The sequence below is a fragment of the Aquarana catesbeiana genome, linkage group LG09, assembly GCF_042186555.1.
Source record: "Aquarana catesbeiana isolate 2022-GZ linkage group LG09, ASM4218655v1, whole genome shotgun sequence".
In the NCBI taxonomy this organism is placed as follows: domain Eukaryota; kingdom Metazoa; phylum Chordata; class Amphibia; order Anura; family Ranidae; genus Aquarana; species Aquarana catesbeiana.
The window spans coordinates 181356718-181362717 of NC_133332.1; positions in this window are offsets into that span (position 1 = coordinate 181356718).

A 6000-nucleotide genomic window follows, 5' to 3' on the forward strand; every position below is an offset into this window, starting at 1 on the left:
TAAAAGAAACTATATGAGTCCATAAGATTATAGCACCATAGCAGACATGCAGAGTGATGTAAGAAAGTGATATTTTCTATTTGGAGCAAAAGTCTGATGATCTCTTAAATATTCACACACGATCAGCAGTTGTAGCAACACCCGGAATAGTGCCTCCACCTTCTGGGGATAGGGGGAATAGGGTACTCTTACCCGAAATGGTGGACCCACATGCCAGCGGCAGTGAATCAATCAGGCATAAACAGGAATGCAACAAGCATAGGATTAGGCTCCAGGGGCGAGGTGCTCAGTCTTCTCCTTTGTTGACCAATGGGGAATCCAAGACACAACTCACCACAGGGATACAGTAGGCATGGATTAGGCTCAAAGGGTGAGGTGCTCAGTGTGCTCCTTTGTTGACCAATAGGAAATCGAAGACACAGCTCATCAGCCACGATCCTCCAGGTAATAATGGTAGTTTAAGGTATAAAAAAAGAGAAAAAACGTCCACATAGTGTAAATCCAAAATGATGGAATTTATTGTAATAAAAAGTCCAACATCCAAACAGATGAGTACTATATAAAATGGTTCAATTGAACAAGTAAAAATGCGCAGTAAAAAGTGGCTTGGCAAGCGTCATAATCCTATGCGTTTAGTCCGCAACGACTTCAACTTGTGTCTGAGGAAGCCTACGGGGCGACCAATCCTACCTTAACTGATACATATAGAAGCTACACAATCAAGGCTTCCTGCTTACTTGCTGTTGCACTCACAGGGAAAACCAGTAATCAATCTCATGGAAACAAACTCAGTGTCAGGGATCTGTCAGCACCAGACCGGGACATTTGCGAGCGCCTATGCGCCGGCGCACCCCTGCCCAGACAATGCAGCAATCTCCAGCTGTTACCATGCGTCAGCACGGCACTCGGGCGCCGTTTTGGCGCCAAGGAGTGCATAAGAGTCCTCCTGCTGCAGGGGTGCGCTGCTGTTTCGTCTCAGCTCTGTGAACCTGTTAACCTGCACCTGATTATTGATCACCATTTGACCCGGCTTGTTTGACCATCCCTCCTTCTCCAATCCGACCTGGCCTGCCTGACTCTGCTGCTGTTCCTACCAATACCGTTGCCGACCTCTGACTGCCTACCGACTCTGCCTCTGCCTGCCGTTATTACCCGTCTTGTCTACCTGCTGATCCGGACTGTCTGACCTTGCTTTTGGCCTGCCATTACTTCTGTGCTGTTGTACCTTCAGCTCCAGCTCCAGTGACCTCTGCACCTGCATCTTCAGTGCTGCTGCCTGCTGCCTTCTGGTCTCCACCTTACCTGCAGTCCAGCCATCCCTGGAGGGATCTCTACTCTGCTCCAGCATCAGAGACTTCTACCTCTACAGGCACTCCTACCCCACTGTGCTCACGAGCCCACTGTCCCCACTCTAGTGGCTCCTGAACCAGCGTTGTATGAGAGGTCTTCTCCTACAAGTCAGGCTCTACTACCAGGTACCTAACAGTACGAAACAGCCATGACTGAGCCTGCAGGAGAGTCCTCCCCGATGAAGGAGATCTGCACGCATCTTGCGGCCCTTACTCAAGCGGTGCAATCCCTTCAGGACAATTACACCAGACTTGAAGGACAAGTTTAGAATCTCGCTGGGCCAAGTTCCATGGCTTCCTCTTCAGCTGCAGCTCCAGCACAGCCTGCTCCAGCTCCATCCGTTGTGATGCTTCCACCTGAGCCAAGGGTCCCTATCCCAGAGAGGTTTTCCGGAGACCGTACCAAGTTTCGGGCCTTTCGCAACGCCTGCCAACTATTTTTTGCTTTACAACCCCGAACATTCTCGCTGGAAGTTACTAAGGTGGGGTTTGTGATTTCCCTCCTACAGAGGGAACCTCAGACCTGGGCTCACCGTTTACTTGAAGGGGTTACAGCCTTAACCCAATCTTTACCCTCCTTTTTTGAAGCCATGGCTCAGCTTTATGAGGACCCTCAGAGGACTGCCACAGCCGAGTCAGCCCTGTTCGCACTCCAGCAAGGCCGTAGACCGGCCGAGGACTATGTCACTGACTTCAGACGCTGGAGCGCGGACACGCAGTGGAACGATGCGGCCCTACGTCATCAGTTCCGCATGGGCCTATCTGAAGGGCTGAAAGATGAACTTGCTCGGGTTGGCATACCAGATACTCTTGAGGCTTTGATCTCGTTGGCTATCCAGATTGACCGTCGCCTCCGGGAACGTCGTTCCGAACGCTCCGCTCAACAAACCCGCCCGGCCTGGATGACAGCAAGGGCTTCAGTTCCTGCAGCACGCTACTTACCTTCACCAAGTGTGAATCCAGTTAATGCCACTTCTGACACTTCTGAACCCATGCAACTAGGGCTGATGCGACCTGCCTTGTCTCCTGAAGAACGGGCACGTCGTTGCCAAAAGAACCTGTGCCTCTATTGTGGTGGATCTAGACACTATGTCCATAATTGTCCAGTCAAGATAAGTAAGTGCTCATCTTCTGTGTCTACCAGTCTCTCTGCTTTGTCTGCCAACTCTACCCACCTTGCCATTCCTCTCTCATTACAGCTCCGGGAAGGGATTATTCCAATCCACGCTATCATTGACTCCGGAGCATGCAGCTGTTTTATCGACTTGACCTTTGCCAGCCAGCATAACATTCCGTTACGGACTAAGACTCATGGACTCTCTGTTTTCCTAGCTGATGGCTCCCGCATTAAATCCGGACAAGTAACTCATGAGACTCTTCCTTTACCTGCTACCAGCTCCTCCCAACATAAGGAGCTGCTGACCCTTGATGCTATTACTTCTCCACTGTTCCCAGTTATCTTGGGCATTCCTTGGCTCCAAGCCCACAACCCGCACATCAACTGGGTCTCTGGAGAAATAAAGTTTTTGTCTTCCTACTGTCAAGAACACTGTTTGGTGGGAAATCCCGACTCCTCAGCTACTTTGCTATGTCTGGACACTGACCAGAAATTATGCCAGTCCATACCTAAACAATACCACGAGTTCATCGATGTCTTTAGCAAGAAGGGGGCAGACTCCCTTCCATCTCATCGCCCCTACGACTGCCCAATTGAGTTGCTGCCAGGATCCGAGATCCCATTCGGATGCATCTTCCCTCTATCAGAAAAAGAGCAAGAAGCACTAAAGTCATATGTTGATGAGAACTTGGCCAAGGGGTTCATCCGCCACTCCACTTCCCCAGCAGGTGCCGGAATATTTTTTGTCACCAAGAAGGACAAGACTCTCCGCCCGTGTATAGATTATCGGGAATTGAACAAAATCGCGGTTAAAAATCAGTATCCTACCCTTGATACCTGAACTATTCCAAAAGTTAGGGACTGCTGTCATCTTTACTAAACTCGATCTAAGAGGGGCATACAACCTAATCCACATTCGGGCCGGGCATGAGTGGAAAACAGCTTTTCGGACCCGATTCGGACATTATGAATACCTGGTCATGCCCTTCGGACTCTGCAACGCCCCTGCGACCTTTCAACATCTGATTAACGATGTTCTCAGGGACTTTTTAGACGTGTTTGTAATCGCATACCTGGACAATATCCTGATCTTCTCGGAATCTCTTGATCTGCATCGAGAACATGTCCGCAGGGTGTTGGGCCGTCTCCGCCTACACAGACTTTATGCAAAGGCAGAGAAATGCGAGTTCGAGCAACAAAGCATCCAATTCCTGGGGTTGATAATCTCTCCAACTGGCATCAAAATGGATCCCCAGAAGGTATCCGCTGTTCTGCACTGGCCGGTACCCCTAGACAAGAAGGGAATTCAGCGGTTTATCGGTTTTGCGAACTTTTATAGGAAGTTCATCAAGGGATTTTCAGCCATAATTGCACCCATCACGCAGTTGACTAAACAAAATGCCCGATTCTCCTGGAATCAATCAGCCCAGGATGCTTTTGAGAATCTCAAGAGACTGTTTACCTCGGCCCCAATCCTCAGCCATCCTGAACCGTCATTACCGTTCATTTTGGAAGTTGACGCTTCTGAAATAGTGGTGGGTGCAATTCTTTCACATCGCAAAGGCAGCAAAGATCTAATGCATCCTTTGGGGTTTTTCTCCCATAAACTTTCTTCTGCAGAAAGAAACTACAATGTGGGTGACCGGGAGCTTCTCGCTATTAAGGCTGCTCTGGAGGAGTGGAGGTACCTGTTGGAGGGGGCCATGCATCCGGTATTAATCTACACAGACCACAAAAACCTAGAGTATTTAAGATCTGCTAAACGACTGAAGCCTCGGCAAGCCCGCTGGGCTCTGTTCTTCGCACGTTTTTGTTTCCATATAACTTACCAGCCAGGTTCTAAGAATATCAAACCGGATGCATTATCACGTATGCATGACAATCCAAAGGACTTATCCATTCCTGACACCATCTTGCCCGCAAACAATTTCTTACTCCTGCAAACAGACCTACTCTCCCAGATTAAAGAAGCATCCTCTGATTTAGCTAGGCTTACAGGGACTACTCTGACGATCAGAGATGGATTGTTCTGGAAGGGAAGCCAAATTTTTGTTCCTGAGGAGGTTCGGGTTAAGGTCTTGATGCTTCTTCATGATCATCCACTGGCAGGTCACTTTGGAGTCCGCAAGACCCTGGAACTGGTGCAGCGCACATTCTGGTGGCCCAATCTGAAAGACTTTTGCGAAAAATACGTCAGCTCCTGCCCTATCTGTACCCAGAACAAGACGTCTAGGAATCGAGCTTGGGGTCTGTTAAAACCTTTGCCTGTACCCGATAGACCCTGGAAAATGATTTCCATGGATTTTATTGTAGAGCTTCCATGTTCTGAGGGATGTTCAGCCATCTTCGTAGTGGTAGACCGTCTAACCAAGATGGCCCACTTCCTTCCCTTAAGGGGAACTCCATCTGCTATTGAAACCCGCCCGCATATTTATCAAGGAAATCATCAGACTACATGGAGTCCCGGCAAATATAGTTTCTGACAGAGGGGTGCAATTCACCTCATGTTTTTGGAGAACCCTGCGTGAAATCCTCAAAATTGAACTGGCCTTGTCCTCGGCCTATCATCCTCAAACTAATGGGCAAACAGAAAGGACCAATCAGACCCTTGAACGGTACATCAGATGCTTTACATCCTTTACACAGGATGATTGGGTGTCCCTGCTGCCCTTAGCAGAATTCGCATACAACAATGCTAACCATTCAGCCACCGGTCAATCTCCTTTTTTTGCCAATTATGGCTTTCATTTAACCTTTCTACCTGATTTCCTTCCAGAATCTTCAGTTCCGGCAGTACAGAGTACAGTGGACTTCCTCAGCCACAACAATCAGATGTTGCAGGAGGCGGTGTCCAAGGCCCAGGCAGACAGCAAGAGAGTCTTCAAACGAAGAAGAAGAGGGGACTTGAATCTGCAGCTTGGTGACCAGGTATGGCTTTCTACCAGTAATATCAAGTTAGCATGTCCATCTAAGAAGTTGACACCTAGGTTTATGGGACCCTTTCCGGTTAAGAGGAGAATTAATGAAGTATCTTATGAACTGACCTTGCTTGATTCTCTCAAGATTCACCCGGTATTTCATGTATCTCTGCTTAAACCTGCTATACCTGATCCCTTCCCTGATAGAGGAACTAGACCTCCTGAACCTATCTTAGTTGATGGAAGTGAGGAATTTGAAGTTGAGGCTATTCTTGACTGTAGAAGAAGACAGGGACAAAATCAATTTCTAATTAAATGGAAAGGTTACGGTCCAGAGAGCAACTCATGGGAACCAGACAGCAATGTCCACGCCAGGCAATTAGTTCATGCTTATTTCTCTGCTCACCCTGAAAAAAGAAGGCGTGTGGGCATCCGGAGGCTGCCCTTTGGAGGGGAGCAATGTCAGGGATCTGTCAGCACCAGACCGGGACATTTGCATGCGCCTATGCGCCGGCGCGCCCCTGCCCAGACAATGCAGCAATCTCCAGCTGTTACCGTGCGTCAGCGCAGCTCTCGGGCGTGCGAGGGTGCGCGGCGCGTGCGTTCACGTTAGCGC